This window comes from Cryptomeria japonica, chromosome 1 (assembly GCF_030272615.1).
Source record: "Cryptomeria japonica chromosome 1, Sugi_1.0, whole genome shotgun sequence".
NCBI lineage: Eukaryota > Viridiplantae > Streptophyta > Pinopsida > Cupressales > Cupressaceae > Cryptomeria > Cryptomeria japonica.
Window position 1 is genome coordinate 370,365,095 of NC_081405.1, and position 18,946 is coordinate 370,384,040.

The window sequence follows — 18,946 nt, forward strand, 5'->3', positions numbered from 1 at the left end:
TCCGCCAGTGCTGTGATTAATCCGTGATTCATACGAATCACGGGCATGTGCATCACCTCATACAGACCACTCGCTGCAATACAGTCTATCTCTGCCTGTGTCAATCGGTCCCGTAACCCCTGTGTCACAGGATGGCGCTCACGTAACTGCAACACGCGCAAATCCTCCTGCACATGGACATTCATCAATCACCATCAGTTGTTTTATTTTCAAACTTTCTTAAGTTTAAACCTAGACTATCAACAGATACTTTGATCAAGTATCTTCGGGTCTCAACAGGTAAGCAATCATGGCCACCTAGACTTCAACGGGCATTTATCCTAACAAATGACCTAAGTCTCATCAGGCTGCTATGGTTCAAAACAACTTCCACTTCACCTCGCCATCCCTCAATCATTGGCATCAGGAGATTTTCTACATCCAAACTAGGGCATCTTTTTATCTTAAGACAAAAGCGCTATTTCACCCACAAAAGCGCTAGCTTTCAACAATAGCGCTACAACCCTAACAACAGCGCTCAATAAACTATACAAAAGCACTACAACTACAAATGCGCTAAAACCCCACTACAATAGCACTCTTTTCTCTCAATAGCGCTCAATTAACCCATCAATAGCGCTACTTAACCAATAGTGCTAAAACTTGAATACAGTAGCGCTAATGCAGAGCAAAAAAACTCAAACAAGGGGACAATAGCGCCATTGCGGTACAATAGCGCTAGTTGATGGAGCAAAAGCGCCAAAACCAAAGTTTCAGCGCTCTTGCTCTGACTTGACTTTGACTCAGCTAAAAACCTATCAAAAATGCATAAAACTTGAGTTTTCGAATTTGCGTACCGCTGGTTCGTAGTCATCTGGGCGCTGGAACCGTCGGACTCGCTCGAATCTGTGCTCGGTGATCGGAATCGGCATCGTAGCTCCTCCTCGCTCCTCCAAATGTCACTATCAGAGCTCTCATTTTCAACTGGTCGCGGTCACAAATGATCCTGTTTTCACCCCTTTCACCCCATTTATACCCTTCATGGTCACCGTAACTTCTCCCAGCTCACCGCCGTGGTCCCCGTGAACTTCCCGAGGCCCCCATTTCTCCATGTTTCCCCCATTTTCTTCTATTTTTCATCCGTATGGCTAACTTCTTCTCTTCTACCACCCTGCCAATTTTCATTCTTTTTCGAGAGATCGCCCGATTTTTTGAAATTTTTCGGCCCATCTCTCAAGGGGGCATACCACCCATTAAATTCACATTTTATGGGACATTTCTTCACACCTATTTTTCTTTCTTTGAAACGATGCGATAAACCGCACCATTTCAAAGAGGGGCAAATGTAGTCACACAAATCTGTCCAGCTTAATTAAATAAATAAACGCTATTTATTTGATTAAAAATCCACTAGCCATCAATTAATTAAATAAATATTTAATTAATTCATCTCCAAACATTCTTCTATTAATTAAATAAATTATTCAATTTATTTTAATTAATTCATTAAACCAAATACAAATCAATTAAATAAATAAAATCTATTTATTTAATTAAATCCCCTTTTTCCTCTTTTAAATAAATTAAATAAAACATTTATTTAAATCATTATCTCCCCCCCACTTGCATTTTCCTACAAATGCAACTTGCACACATTTATTGAAATAAATAAATTTTTATTTTAATAAAATCCTATTTTCCCTCACCCACCAAATCCACTTGCAAAATCTAATCCCCTTCTAGATTCTTCTAACCCCTTCCTAATTAGCCTAATCCATCCCCTAATTATTGTCACATTCCTAAGCAAAATGGAGTCACTTCTCAAATACTCCAAAGTCTTTGAAAAGCATTTAATGCTTTGTGTGTTCAACAAATTAACCCCCAAAGTCTTCAAAGACCACTAAAGGCTCTTACATGACCATTTATGGTTATTTCAAACTTGTCCCCCCAAACATTTATTGTTTTGACCATATTCATCCATTTCACATTTGCACAAGAGTTTATCCATTGGATAAAAGTTTTATTCTTTGAATAAAGAGTTTATTCATTCAACCAACCTTGACTCTAAAATCCCAAGGTCATATCAGGCATTTAATGTTTATTCCCTCCCCTCTCAACCTATCTCACATTGACACTTGTCATCTTGGGATTGGGTTGAAAGCCCTCACATGGATTTGAAATCATTCAATCCTGACCCTTGTTGAGATTATTCAATCTCAACCATCCATTGCTCCATTTTCCCTATAAATAGAGCCCATTTCTTCATAATCCAGATCCTGAAAACTTGCATGCATTTAAGCTATAGTCATTTTTAGAGAGCATTTTAGCATAATCATCTAATATCTTATTATTTTGGTTAAAATATATTAGTTTAGCATCAATAGCATAGCATTAGCTTTTTATTTCCCATTCAAAGCTCAATACTACAATCTCAATCCTCCATAAGCATCCATAGCGCAAAAAGCTACTGAGAGCTACACTATTTTGGAACTTGGAGAGGAGAGGAACAAGGGAGAAGAAGCCAAGAGCATGTTAGGAGGCATTTGGAGATGCCTCATCGTATTTATCTTCCTAGTTAGACATTCTATCATGCTTTTGGTATCTCTTTTGATATGCTTGTGTAGGAAAGTGTTTGGTTTATGATTTCTAACACTAACAACTTGGCTTTTCTTCTTATTTGTGTTGTGTTATCATCGACTAACCTAATCCTTTTTGCAGAGCATCAGGCATTATAACAGACAATGGGAGATTGTTGGTATTTCAATAAGGATATTGAGAAGGTTGTTGATGATTATGGATATAACTGATTAAGGATGATTTACTGTCTTAATATTATTATTTTGTCATTGATGTCAAGATATTGATTTTCTAAATCAGTATGATGTTGCCATATCTTGAGAAGTATGATTTGATGAGTATAAAGGTGTCGGTAAAAGACATAGAAAGAATATGATGAATAAGGGGATGAATAAGTTATTCCAAGGGCAACTATTACCGAGTTAGACAATGATGAGATCATGATGTTTAGATTGTTTTGATATCATACATATGTTATTTATTGTAAGGTTAATACTATACTATGTTAACGAGCAAAGAACCTAGTCGGTAAACCCTAAGGTTATCGCTATCGATTAATGAAGATAGAGTGTCTACCGAGTAAAGTTTAGTATTTACCGAGTTGTAACCGAGCTATAACAGAATGCATCAAATGGTTACATGTGTTATTTAATGAAGGGAGCTGATGAGCTGGAACTGATTAAATGATTGGTATGTCATGCATAAAGTTTGTTAAAGAATCTATGGCAAAGGAAAATTGGCATGAAGATCTACAGTGCAGATTGAACCGCATACCCTAGCACAAGTTCCAAGAAATGTATGCAAGTTCCAAGGTAGGGTAAAACATTTTTCAAATCAAAGAATACATTGAACCTAGTCAAAGTTTGAAGATTTGATGGCTATGATTGATCATGGGAAATATGATCAAAGAGATTAAGCGGTTGGCAATTGTTTATAAATAGGGACCTATTGATAAACAATGTATGCGGGCAAGTGTATGCACAGGGATGCTACATAGTAATTACCAAGCACAGAAGCTTGAAGAACTGTTTGTATAACAGAGTATAGAGCCTAGTAGATGGACAAGATTAGTTCTATGTTTATATTGTATTGAGAAAATAAGAATTTGCTTTACCATTTTAGATATGAAGTTGCAGATAGATTTTTATTACTGTTATTCTGTGAAGTGACAGAAAATCTCTTAACCGAGTGGACTTAACAGTCTTATTTGTAAAACCCTCTAGCAAGGTGACATTCTGATTGAGTGTTTGAAATCCATTAACAAGGTCACTTCTAACAAGGTGAAGATCCTAACAGATTCGAGGGAAATCCCTTAACCGGGTCACATCTAGCAATGTGTTTGTAATCTTTAATAGGATTTTCTTTTAACCGAGCATACTCTAGAAGAGTATATTTCTTAGTCGGTCCGAAATCCCATAATGGTTTTTCCCTATTTGGGTTTCCACGTTAAATCTGGTGTTATGAGGTTTATGATGTTTATATGCTTTTGAGTTTGCATGTTTAACAATTTTGGTTATATCACTAAAGTATATGTTACCGAGGTTGAATCTGATGTTTTTATGGAAGATTAAGTTTGTATGATTCAGCCCCCCCCCCCCTCTCATCTTATCAGCTTGGCATCTGTACTTAACATTAAGTATCAAAACTATCAATTGGTATTAGAGCTTTGGACTCTAGAAGGAAAGTTTAAAGGTACTTGAGGCAAAGATCCAAAGATGTATAAGAGGGATGCACTGAAGCTGAACAAGTCAAGTTTCTCTACATGGCAGAAAAGGATGAAGCTGCACCTATCAAGAGTTGGAGAATACGTTGTATATTATCTAGAGAATGATTTCATTACACCGAGCACCTATCCATTGACAATGGAAGAGATAAAGGCAAAGCAAGAACATATCCAAGCAATGATTGAAATAACATCTGTATTGACTGACTCAGAGTTTAATGATCTAGAAGGTTGCAATGATGCGAAGGCAATACGGGACAAGCTCATATCAGTATATGGTAGTGATGAACATGTTCAAAGAGAAAAAGTAGACAGTTTAAGAGGGCAACTTGAATCTATGAGGATCAATGAAGGTGAGAACATAACTCAAAACAATACAAGACTAAAGGAGATTGTCAATCAAATCAAAGGAGTAGGTGGAACCATTGAAGAAAAAGATATAACAAGGAAGTTGTTAAGATCCCTTCTACCAGCTTATGCAATCAGAGTCTCTGCAATCAATGAATTAAGGCCTGTACCCAATATGCTAGTTTCTTTAGATGCTACTATTGGTAAGCTACATGAATTTGAGTTAAGTAATTTTGATAACAGTGGGTCTTCGGTAAATAAAGTTGAATCTACATTTAGTTCTTTTCATCTTGATGAATCTAATAATTACAATGAAAGAAAGTATAAGTACTCTGAAGGAGATCATAGTGGAGCAAGTGAAAGATTTCGTAAGAACATGGAGGAAGTACACAAACTATATGAGGAAATCAAAAAGCAAGAAGAGTTTGAAGCACTATTAGCCAGAAGGTTATCGAGAGGCAAAGGTAAGTATAAAGGAAAACTACCTTTGAAATGTTTCAATTGTGATAAGATAGGACACATGGCTTCTAACTATCCTGACAAAGATTCTACTGAAAAGAGAGATTACCGAGATAATAGACAGAAAGACAATCATTACAAGACACCGAGACTTCAGAAGAAGAGATAGAAAGACATGCTTGATAGCTGATGAGGAATCCAATGATGATAAATCAGATGAAACTAATACAGAGGAAGTAGTTTATGTGGCTATCAAAAATGGATCAGATGAAGAAAGGTATGAAGAAAAAGCCCTAATATCTCACATAAATACTAATGATTCTTGGATCATAGATAGTGGATGCTCACATCACATGACTGGTGATAAACACAAGTTTGTTATGTTAGAATATTATGATGGAGGCTATGTAAGATTTGGTAATGATGCACCATGTCCAATAAAAGGTAAAGGATCTATAATACTTCTTGACAATGCAAGATGCAATGATGTTTATTGGTTTGAAGGTTTGAAATACAATTTGTTGAGTGTAGCATAGCTAAACAATACAAGATACCAAATAGAATTTCAGAAAGGAATTGTCAAAGTTCATGACAAGAGTGGAAAGTTAGCTGCTACCGGGACACAAACAAAAGGTAACACATTTCACCTTGACTCAACTTGAAATAAGTGTATGTATGCAAAGATAGATGATACCTGGTTATGGCATAAAAGGTTTTGTCATGTAAATTTTGATAATCTAATCAAAATAAGTAAGAAGCACTGAGTAAGAGGTCTATTGAGTTTGGAAAAACCTGAGAATGCTATGTGCCGAGGATGCCAGATGGGTAAGATGACAAGATCAAGCTTTACAAGTAAGTCTTGCACTTCTAAGGGAATTTTAGATCTTGTGCACACCGATCTTTGTGGTCCTATGAAAGTTCAAAGTTATTATGGTGATAAATATTTCATATTATTTGTGGATGATTACTCAAGGATGATGTCAGTTATGTTTTTAAAAGAAAAATCAGAAGCTTTTCAAATGTTTAAATGGTACAAGGCAAGAGTTGAAAATGAAACAGGAAGACAACTGAAATGTCTTAGATCAGATAGAGGAGGAGAGTTCACATCTGATGAGTTCAACTTATTCTACAATGATCATGGTATTAAAAGACAAGTCTCTGCACCGAAAAATCCACAAAAAAATGGAATAGCTGAGAGAAGAAACAGATCTATTGTGGATTGTGCTAGAACCTTGATGATTGAAAAGAAAGTGCCACAAATATTTTGGAGAGAAGCAATAAGCACAACAGTTTACACCCTGAACTGAGTACAACTGAAGAAAGGAACTATGAAGACACCATATGAAATATGGTATGACAAAAAACCTAATGTAAGTTATTTCAAAAACTTTGAAAGTAGATGCTATGTACACAAAGATGATAGAAATGGCAAGTTTGATCAAAAAAGTGAAGAAGGAACATTTCTTGGTTATTCTTCTAGAAGCAAAGCATTTAAATGTCTGATCAAATCATCTAACAAAATAGTAGAAAGTGCAAATGTGAAAATTGATGAATTTGTAGAAAGAAATGATGAAGGAAATTCCAAGGAACCAGAAGACTATGATGAATTTGTCTATGTTCAATCGACAAGTCTTATCAAGAAAACTATTGAAGAAAATAAAGAGAATATCCAGTTACCAAGTGATGAAGAAGATCATATAGATCCTACCGATCCTGTATTAGCCAAACATGTTAGAAGACATCATGCATCAAGTCAGATTATAGGAGATAAGGATGATCCAGTTATGACAAGGAACAAACTGAGACAGAACACATGTCTAATATCTGAATTTGAGCCAAGAATAGTGAAAGAGGTATTTAAAAGTGAGGATTGGATAAATGCTATGATAGAAGAGATTGATCAAATCAAGAAGAATGACACATGGACACTGGTCCCAAGACCGAAGGACAAAAATGTAATCAGTACAAAGTGGATTTTCATAAACAAGCTGAATGAAAAAGGAGAGGTCATTCGAAATAAAGCAAGACTAGTTTGCAAAGGTTATGCCCAAGAAGAAGGAATTGATTATGGTGAAACTTTTGCACTTGTGGCTAGACTAGAAGGAATAAGAACATTGTTGGCATATGCTGATTACAAAAATTTCAAGGTATATCAAATGGATGTCAAATCTGCATTTCTGAATGGTATATTAGAAGGAGAAGTTTTTATTGAACAACCTGAAGGATTTGTTGAAGACAAGAGTAAAAATCAGGTATGTAAATTGAACAAAGCATTATATGGTTTGAAACAAGCACCTAGAGCATGGTATGAAATATTGTACTCTTCTTTGATTAAGATTGGTTTTATAAGGACAAGTGAGAAAAATAATATGTACATGCAGAATGAGGAAAATGGAATACTGATCTCAGCCATATTTGTTGATGATATTATATTTTGTGGAAATGACTCTTTATGCAAGAACTTTGGAAATGAAATGAGCAAATAATTTGAGATGTCATTAATTAGTGAGATAAAGTATTTTATAGGTTTACAGATACTGCAAATGAAAAATGAGATTTTCATTACTCAATCCAAGTACATAAAGGAAATCTTGAAGAAATTTGGAATGAAGGATTCAAATCCAGTAAGTACTCCTATGACTACCAACTGTAAATTATCAAAAAATGATGAATCTCCATCTGTTGATGAGACACTTTACCGATCCATGATTGGAAAGCTACAATATGTTGTTCACAGTAGGCCAGATATAGCACATGCAGTAGGTATAGTTGCAAGATTCTCTACATATCCCAAGGAAACACACATGATAGCAATCAAAAGAATTTTTAGATACTTGAAAGGCACCGAGGATTATGGCTTAGTATATCAGAAAGAAAATGACTTTGATTTAAAAATTTATACTGATGTTGATTGGGCAGACAACATTGATGACAGAAAAAGCACAAGTGGAGGAGCTTTCTTTTTAGGAGAAAGACTAGTAAGTTGGCTTAGCAAGAAATAAGGATGTGTTTCACAGTCAATAGCAAAAGCTGAATATGTTGCTGCAGCATTAAATTGTACCAACATAGCATGGATCGAACAACTGTTGGATGGTATAAATGAGAAAGTTACTGAGCCAATAACTATATTCTATGACAATACTAGTGCCATTAACATTTCAAAGAATCTTATTATGCACTCTAAGATGAAACACATCTCTATCAAATATCATTATCTTAGAGAAGAAGCTCAAGAGAAGAAAGTGGTGTTGGAGTATGTTAGCCCAAAGGAACAAATAGCAGATATCTTCACCAAGCCACTGTCGAGGGACACTTATGAGTATCTCAAAAGTAAGTTATGGGTCCTGCCCCTATCTTCCATTCACTGACCGAGTTCGGTGAAAGCATCAATTCGATGACTCTACAGAATATCTTTTAGGAGTTGATGCTGATTTACACACTTTAGGAGGTTTTCTAAAGGTGTGCAGGAAACAATACAGGAAATAGGAATTGAAGACAAAATGCTCTGACCAAGACTAAGTTGATACATCACAACGGGAAATCACTTCATACAGGAAGAAATTATGTTTTAGTTCTTTACTTTTTGGCATTGTTGTCAAAGGGGGAGAAGACTAGAGAAGACTGGAGAAGACTGAAGAAAAGAAAGACAGGAAATCACTTCATACAAGAAGAAATTATGTTTTAGTTCTTTACTTTTTGGCATTGTTGTGAAAGGGGGAGAAGACTGGAGAAGATTGGAGAAGACTGAAGAAAAGAAAGACTGAGAAAAAAGGAGAAGTATAATGTATGGGGGAGAAGACTGATGACAGGGGGAGAGCATTTCAACATTTCAAAATATCACAGCAATTCGAATCAATTAGGTCAAATCAATTGGTTTTGCCATCAATGCCAAAAGGGGAGATTGTTGGCATTATAACAAACAATGGGAGATTGTTGGTATTTCAATAAGGATATTGAGAAGGTTGTTGATGATTATGGATATAACTGATTAAGGATGATTTACTGTCTTAATATTATTATTTTGTCATTGATGTCAAGATATTGATTTTCTAAATCAGTATGATGTTGCCATATCTTGAGAAGTATGATTTGATGAGTATAAAGGTGTCGGTAAAAGACACAAAAAGAATATGATGAATAAGGGGATAAATAATTTATTCAATGGGAAACTATTACCAAGTTAGACAATGATGAGATCATGATGTTTAGATTGTTTTGATATCATACATATGTTATTTATTGTAAGGTTAATACTATACTATGTTACCGAGCAAAGAGCCTAGTCGGTAAACCCTAAAGAACCTAGTCGGTAAACCCTAAGGTTATCGCTATCGGTTAATGAAGATAGAGTGTCTATCGAGTAAAGTTTAGTATTTACCGAGCTGTAACAGAACGCATCAAATGGTTAAATGCGTTATTTAATGAAGGGAGTTGATGAGCTGGACCTGATTAAATGATTGGTATGTCGTGCATAAAGTTTGTTAAAGAATCTATGGCAAAGGAAAATCGGCATGAAGATCTACAATGCAGATTGAACCGCATACCCTAGCACAAGTTCCAAGAAATGTATGCAAGTTCCAAGGTGGGGTAAAATATTTTTTAGATCGAAGAATACATTGAACCTGGTCAAAGTTTGAAGATCTGATGGCTATGATTGATCATGGGAAATGTGATCAAGGAGATTAAGCAGTTGGCAATTATTTATAAATAGGGAACTATTGATAAACAATGTATGCAGGCAAGTGTATGCACAAGGATGCTACATAGTAATTATCGAGCACAGAAGCTTGAAGAATTGTTTGTATAACAGAGTATAGAGCCCAGCAGATGGACAAGATTAGTTCTATGTCTAGATTGTATTGAGGAAATAAGAATCTGCTTTAGCATTTTAGATGTGAAGTTGTAGATAAATTTTTATTATTGTTATTTTGTGAAGTGACAAAAAATCTCTTAACCGAGTGGACTTAACAGTCTTATTTATAAAACCCTCTAGCAAGGTGACATTCTGATTGAGTGTTTGAAATCTTTTAACAAGGTCACTTCTAACAAGGTGAAGATCCTAACAGATCTGAGGGAAATCCCTTAACCAGGTCACATCTAGCAATGTGTTTGTAATCTTTAACAAGATTTTCTTTTAACCAAGCATACTCTAGAAGAGTATATTTCTTAGTGGGTCCGAAATCCCACAGTGGTTTTTCCCTATTTGGGTTTCCATGTTAAATCTAGTGTTATGAGGTTTATGATGTTTATATGCTTTTGAGTTTGCATGTTTAACAGTTTTGGTTATATCACTGAAGTATATGTTTTTGATTAAGTAAAAACAGGTTTCAAGGGACCCGAAACCTATTTACATTCGAAAGATATTTAGGAAAGAAACAAAACACAACAACTACAAAAGACTAGCAAAAAAACCAGCAACAGAGAAAAGGACAACAAGAGGCCAGCAAGAAATTGACCCCATATGTTACCGAGGTTGAATCTGATGTTTTTATGAAAGATTAAGTTTGTATGATTCACCCCCCCCTCTCATCTTATCAGCTTGGCATCTATACTTAACATTAAGTATCAAAACTATCACATTCTTCTATTTAATTAAATAAATTATTCAATTTATTTATTTAAATTCACTTAAGCCCTTTATATCATTTAATTGAATAAATCATTTTATTTAATTAAATCCCTTCTCCCTACTTTCTAATTAAATTTACATTTAATTAAATAGTTTATCCCAATTAAATAAATCTGGTTTATTTAATTTCCCAACTTGCAACCAAATTGAAATAAAGCAATTTATTTTAATTAATCGTATTATTCCTCATCCACTTGCATTTTCCTACATCTCCCACTTGCATCCTAATCCCCTTCCTAAATTCTTCTAGAATCCATCTAATCCTAATCAATTAACCCAAACCCATCAATTGTCCACTTTTCCTAAATTTAAGGAGGTCACTTCTCAAATTTGGAGTAAAGTCTTCAAAAGGCATTAAATCCTTTATTCCTTCAACAAGCTAACTTGCTGAATACCCCCAAATTTGGAAGGACTCTTACAAATTTGTCCCCAAAGTCTTCAAACCATTAATGGTTAACTAACCCTTAGTGGCATGGTTAGAGACTTTTTGCCTAACTTAACCTTCTTCTAACCCAAGGGTCTCATCAAGCATTTATTTTCTTGACCATGGTTATCCCTTTAACCTTTGCACAAGAGTTTATCCTTTGGGTAAAAGCTTTATCCAATGGATAACCCTAACCTAACCTTAACCCTTAACTTCTAAGGTAACCATGAGGTCTTCTCAAGCATTTAATGTTTCTTACCTCTCCTCTCAAGCAGTCTTATGTTGATAATTGTCACCATTCCATTGGTGAAAATTGTAAACATGGATTGATAACTTTCAATCCTGACCCTTGATTAACTCCTCCAATCTTGACCATCCATTGCCCTATTTTCACTATAAATAGAGCTCTCATTCCTCCATTTTAAGGATCGATCCAAGCTTTTAGTATCTCATTTATGCTCAATTTTATCAATACATCTAGCCTCTCTTTATAATAGGAATTAATCTAATAAGCATTTAGAGTATTTCTGTTATCATTAGCTAAAATCATTAACTAGTATATCATGTTAGGATAGTATTGCTACTAACCTTGTCATCTTATAATCTAGTTTAACTCATTTATAGAATCATGCATAAATAGGATGCATTCATGTTAAAACTAATCTAAAGCATCTCTCGTTCTTGCATTCATCATCCCTAAGTCACTTTGCTCAGTGATCTGAGAGCAAAGGCATTGACTTGAGGGACCTTGTGAGATAGAGAACCATGGAACCTACCTTGTGAAGTTGAGTCATTCCTCATGACTCCATAACTTGCACCAAGAAGTCCAATGGGTGTGTGAACAAGCCCTTTGAGACCACATTTTGAGTTTCATAGCCCCGCTTTTCCCACACACAACCCTTACTACTAAAATGAGCTCTCATGGGTAGAGAGTGAAACCAAGCTCAACTAGCAACTTATCAGACAATTTGACAGACTCGTCATTTTTACATGAAAAATAAGTTAAACTCATTGGAAAAGAATATCCCTTCTTTCTCATTTAAACATATTTAATGTTCACAAATGCCATCTGGCGGCAAAGTTCCAAAAAGACAAGATAGTCGAAGGCATATCTGGGTAACTTCAAAGGTGCCTTTTTGTAACCTCGAATTCTTAGATGTGAGAAGCTTCTAAACTGAATATAGAAGATGTCATAATTCTGAATCATGGCTTCTTTTGATATTCTCCTTTTAGGGTTTCCTTCAATATCACTTATGAGTGTCATAAAGAAAGAGACATAGACACAAGATAAATTTCTCATGCCTTCTCCTTTTTGTAACTAAGGAAAACAATTATAAACAGAAGCACCATCTGCAAGGTTACCCACTTGCCTCAAGCATGGCCAAGATGTTCTCCCAACAACTAACACAAAGGAAAGCACATAGAAACAAGTGAAATTGTTTCCTATCTTTGAATTTCATGAGCTATTCATGGAGTGAGTCACTTATCAACCTTGCCCAATCAATCTGATTTCTATCATCATAAATAGTGAGAATGAATTGACACATCCACTCTTCAAAGAATTTCGTTCCAAGTCTACCAACTACATGGCACAATAGAACAATGATATAGACAATGTCATCTCTAAACAATTATATTTTTATCTTGGAGGGAAATTTAGATTTTCCTGGTTGAGGGGTTTTCAACCAACCCTAAGCAATGGTATCAAAACACTAATCTATCCAATTCTGAAACAATTCCCATCCTGATTGAAAAGACAAATTTACTTCATATTCCCTCTCGAGAATATTTAGTGTGAGTGAAATACTTTATGTATCAATTTTAGCTATCAAAGTTTGATTCACGCTCCAAATTTCATAGGAGTGGGGATGATAATGGTGTAGACAAGTGAAGACTAATTTTGGACATGCAACAACAGAAGGATAACCCCTAGCTTGAGATAGATAAGATTCCACAATTTTTTGTGTGATGGGAGACCTTTCTCGGTTAAGCAATCTCTTATGGATGTCATGCATCACAAATGGCCCTATTTCTGCATCCTTAATATGGTCTAGCTTACTCTCAATTGGCTAAGAGATTTTGGGTGCCATAGAAACTGGAGAGAGAAAAGCTAGATTTTCTAACAAATGATGAAAACTCAAATTGAGATAAAATAGAGGAAAATCATGGGAATAACATATGTTCATGAATAAACTATTAACAAACTTCCTCTGCTTTATCAGTGGGAACTAGGAAAAATTAATATTTCAACAAATTGGACAAAGGAAAAACTTTTCTTCTCAAACCTGGTTTCGATGCTTATGCATGAATTCTCTTTCGAATTCACCAGAAGTTGCAAATGCAAATGGTATGAGATAAGATGACAAACATATGTGAATTTAGAGCAATTAATTCCTTTATTTCAATGATTGTCATACTGCTTTGATATTTGAAATGAAACATTAAATTAATGTTTGTCTACCACACTTTACAAAAAGGTACCATGTTAACATCACTACATCAATTGTCGATTGCATAGCTACTGTCATCGGGCTATTTGGCCATCGTGTTTTTTGAGAAACATAGAACAATATAATGTGTGTGTAGAAAAATCCCTAAAGTGCGATCGATCGATATGAGACTCATTAGGGACCCACTGACAAACACTATCAGGGGTTGGAGATCGGATGGAACAAGACTTGACAATATTGAGAACAAATGAGTTACACTTTCACTAAATGATGATAAGCTAACAAAGCGAGGCTAGGTCCCTTTGGACCTATTTTAGGCTTAACGCCTAGAGTAAGGTTGATCGGTCGATTGGGTAATTTAGAAAATAAGGAAATTAAAGCATGAGACAAATGAAAAGAGGCCCTATGACCTAGAAGAATTATTTTAACATAGTGAAAATGAGGGGTAAAACCTTCCCAGAATCTCCAAAAAATTTCCTTAAAATAAAAATTTCAACTTAAGTTGAAGAATGCAATTCATAACTTTATAATAATATTATCAATTGTAGTGCACTATATAAGATAATCCTATTTTAGGTCCTACAAACAATATTAATTAATAGAAACTAACATTGAAAATCATTAAGTATTAAGAATTCATAATAACATCTAAATTTATAAAGTACTAATATTAAATATCAAGATTTTATGATAGCATATAAGTCCATATGAGCATCATTCCTATTTAAATCAAAGTACCTAAATAGAATTAATAATTATTCCAAGGTATATTCCTATAGCAACCATATTAGGAATTTATTTGAAATGTTTGTAAATTGCAATCTCAAAGATGGTTGTCCTTGTACTTTGAGAGCATTGGTGGATTCCCCATCCATCCATCTTGGGGTGATGTACTTGTGAAGACCCTCAAGCCCAAGAGCACTCATTCACCTCCCAACCCACAACATAGAAGGATATCGAGTGCACTCCATCCATTTGTCCACCTTAGAGGTTGGTCATCTTTCTTGATCAAGTGTAGGAGCACTCATTCACCTCCCAACCTGTAACCATGGTAGGATCTCCAATACATCCATCTCAGTGTAGTGTGCTTGATAAGACATGTAAAGATTGCCTTCCTCAACACACCCAAAATTTTTATTTTCCTCCCTACCCATGATATGGCATGATATCCAATCCATCCATCTTGAGGTGTTGTACTTGATGAAGGAACAACCAATACTTCATCTATTGTGAATCCAAGAGGCTATCTATACTTCCTATTCGCAAGCCGTTTCTAATAAATTCAAAACCGATTCCCTATAGGATTTTTGTTATATGCATTTACTAGGAAAAAATCATAAAGAAAATTCAATAAAATTAGTTACAAATTTATAGTAATCACTTGCTTTCTGCAAAGTACATCTATATATTTATTAATTTATTTTCTAATATTATACTCAAACTTATCTCAAAATAGTATGGTTGTTAAATACTATTTTTTTTTTATAAAAGGTGATAGATATTTTATTTTTACTAATTTTTGTTTTCTAATTTTTACTTTGTCTCTTCCAAATAGATTTTTCAACTTCTCTTCATGCTCTCTACAAATGAGTTGATCTCCCTTTTATATACTCTTGAAAGTAAGTGAGTCACATCTCTTCATTGCACAAGAGTCATACCCTTTCAAGTTAATTTTTGCTTGAAAGTATTTATTTATTTTAATTACATTCCTTTTTTGGTATCATTGGCCATAGAATTTGTTAGTCATCCTTTATAAGAATCACTATCATTAATATTAGTCAACTTACTAATTAATCTAATTTAACTTAGATATAATAAATTTCCATTATATTTTACCTTGGAGAACCTAATGAATAATTGCAGTTAGACTTTATTAAAATGCTACTATGTATAATTTTTATTTCAAACAAGATGATACTATTTATATGTAGTGTAGGCTATGCATAGATCAAGATATTATCTAAGCTAAGTAAACTATAGTAGATGTAAGCTAGCTAGATGTGAGGCTTAGAGGGTAAAGCTTGCATCTTCGACCAATGTAATGATGTGATATTTGACTCAAGAGTTAGACAAGGCACAATTGAATGCATGAGATAGTTAGACTGAGGTGACCAACCTCCAAGAGTATATTATTAAATTATGTGCCCAGATGATCTTGTTGAGATAGTAGATGGTGATGATGTAAGTATGACTCTAAATTTTTAGACATGGGGTAGGGAGAGCCCTCCTTGGTTTATGATTTAGAATCCTAAAAATATCTATTTGTAGTTGCTAAGAGTGTGGATGCATAACCTCTACTCAACATTGCACCACTCCACGAGATTTTTGTAGATGAGGATTCATAGGAAGGCAACCTAGGTTTTGATATGATGATTTTATCTATTTGATTGTTTTGTGTGACTAATGATGGTTGTGTGACATGTAAGGAACATCACAGATTGGTTGAACCTAACTTATATGATGGTAGATTATATCATGTAGGGTATTCAAGAAATGTTAAGTAAACACATCACTCATGATTGTATACATGTGGTCAATTTGCTATATTATTGAATCTTGTCAATTAGGCATGAAAGACATGTATAGGAGAATTTATGGAGTTTGAAACATTTGAGTTTAAGCAAGATAATGCTATTGATTATTAGTTTAGGTGTAGCATCATAGATTGTATCCCTACACAATTTCTTTTGCACCTAAGCCTCACTTTTGCATTCTAGCCTCTTGTAATTCAGTTTTGATTTTGCTCACACCCACCTAAATTCAACATCCTCTATACCTATGTGGGACCCTATTCAAATTTGAGCCCTAATTGGCAGTACTATGATGCCTTGGGCGCCATGGTCCTCCCAAAAGGGGCCCAAATTTGGACCCTACAATGGTCACATTTCAATGGCAGGAAAAAATTCTCTATGTTGGTTTGCCTCAAAATTTTAACCATATTTGGTGTAGTTAGGTATAAAAGAAAGCCTATCTCCCTAATTTTGAGATCTTTCTCTACAATTTTCCAATTGCACTTTTTCAAATTCAAGATAACAAGCAATCAAACATTATCAAGACAATGAAGGAGAGGTTAAAGTTCAAATTTCAAGCATTCATGACATCTTCTAGCATCCATGATCAAGAATTTATGAAGATACCCTACATCAAATTATCAACCTTGGAAAGAAGACTTCAATGCAAGATTCATCAAGGTGTCAAGTTCCAAATCAATCATTTCAAATTTTGATCTAGCCTTGCCCTCAAAAGGCAAGTTTGTCAATTCAGTCAAGTTCAATTTCAATCCAAGGGTTAGTTCCAAGCCTAGGGTTTGACCTAAGGCAAACTCCCATCAACAACACCATTTTCCTTCTTTCTCTATGTAGGTGATAGATCTAGGAGCTACAAACAAAGTTTTTGACAAAGGAGACAATGATGATCAGTTCTAAATTTTGCAAAGGCAAGAATCGGATGACTAGGTCGCTAACTACCACATGGTCCCAAAAAATTTTGACAATCTTTTGGAAACAAATCCTAAGAGACATCTTGATTTCAAAAGATTCATGTTTGTTTGCATCTAACATTACAGACTAAGTCACTAATCTCCACACAGTCCTACACTTTTAGGCTAAACTTGCTAGATCATATGTGCTTTTCTATTTCTATCGCTTAAACTTATCTCTATGTCTATAACTTCGTGTTCTTGTTGTTTCATGTCAATTTTTTATCATTTACTATAGAACTAGCTTTCAAATAACACTTTCTCAATTGCATCTTCAACTAAACAAAAGGAAACATAACTGAATCTACATTTAGCCCTCTTATCAACATAATTAAGGTTGGATCTATTGAGTTCAATCTCATTTTAATGTTTTGTATAGAAATTAGTGGGGTTTCCTAGTTTACATTTGCTTAGCTTGTGAATTCTCTTACTCTATTTTCACCATTATAGTAGGCTACATATTAATCAAGATATTATATAAGCTAAGTGTGTAGGGGAAAAAGCGAGACTAGGTTAACATGCCCTAATCCTACCTTTTGACACACATTACGGAATACGAAAGAGCCTAGAGGTATCACACAATTGGCTACTTCTTTTTGGTGAAAGAGAGAGCCACGGGCTACCTATTAGGGTTTCTATTCCTTTGTTGTAATTGAAAGGTAAGATTATGCAAGTTCAATTCCTAACCCTAAAATGCAAGTATGAACTAATAACAAGATTGCGGAATTGAACTTAAACAATGGAAAGCTGCAAACATAAGGACAAAATAAGAATGCAGATGCGTACCCGGAGTCAAAATTTGATTGAAAATGTTCGGGATGAAGGCGCAGGTGCCACTGTCCTGATTCTGTCCCGAAAACTGCACCTGAAACTGTTGTTTTGCACTCTGGAAAACTGTCGGAAATGCTGTCTATCAGGAGGACCAGGGTGCCCAGCACCTCTGTCCCAGGGACCAGGGCGCCCAGCGCCCCTGTCCTGGTAGGACCAGGGCACCCCATGCCCCTGTCCTGGTCTTCTGCTCTGAAACTTGGTGTATGGTTCTGTCTCCATCTGCTTCTTTCGGATCTGGAACTTGTGGCGTCGTCTGAATCCCGAAATCTGCACTTATGTCTGAAAAAGGTGTTTGGGCGGCTATATAGGGTTTTGCCTTAGTCAAACCCCTGCTTCGGTGATTTCCACCTCCACGAATAGCCAAGTTGTATTGTAAAAGTAATGTGTGTGCAGACCTTGTGTGTGTGTAAGATCTAAAATGCAAGTAAGCAAACTAGAGCAACCTAGAAAGTAAACCCTAATTGCTTGTAAATGACAATGTAAATGCTCCAAATCAAGATGCCAAGTGATCTAAAGCATGAATGTAAGTGACATAATGAGGCTCATGCAAAGACATGAAAACAACATGAAATCATACCCAACCCCAAGGGAGGGGTACAAGCCAATCTTCAGTCGGTGATCCCTTATTGCTTTTCAATGCCTTCAAAGCCCTAAGTGAATGAATGGATTTGATGAATGCTTGGAGGATGAATGTTGAATGTTGCTGAAGTATTCAAAGATCTGCTCTTTCGCTGCATATGAGGTTCCTGAAAACAAAATTCGGATCCCTTCTAATGAAGAAAGAGAGCTCTTATGTATGAAACCCTAGGTCTTAATTCCAACTTTTGGTCGACCTAGACATTGAATAAACCGCCAATTTCTTGGGGTTAAGCTTTATTTTATGATTGGATCGTGCTCCTAAAATTTTGGGAAAAATGTCTAGGACCGTGTGCACTCCGGGCGCCATGGTCCCGACAACTTTTCACCAAATTTTCAGGGCCATCAGATATGATGATTTTAGAGAGAATCCCGAAGTTACAGGTGATTTCGAGATGTTTTGACCCCTGAA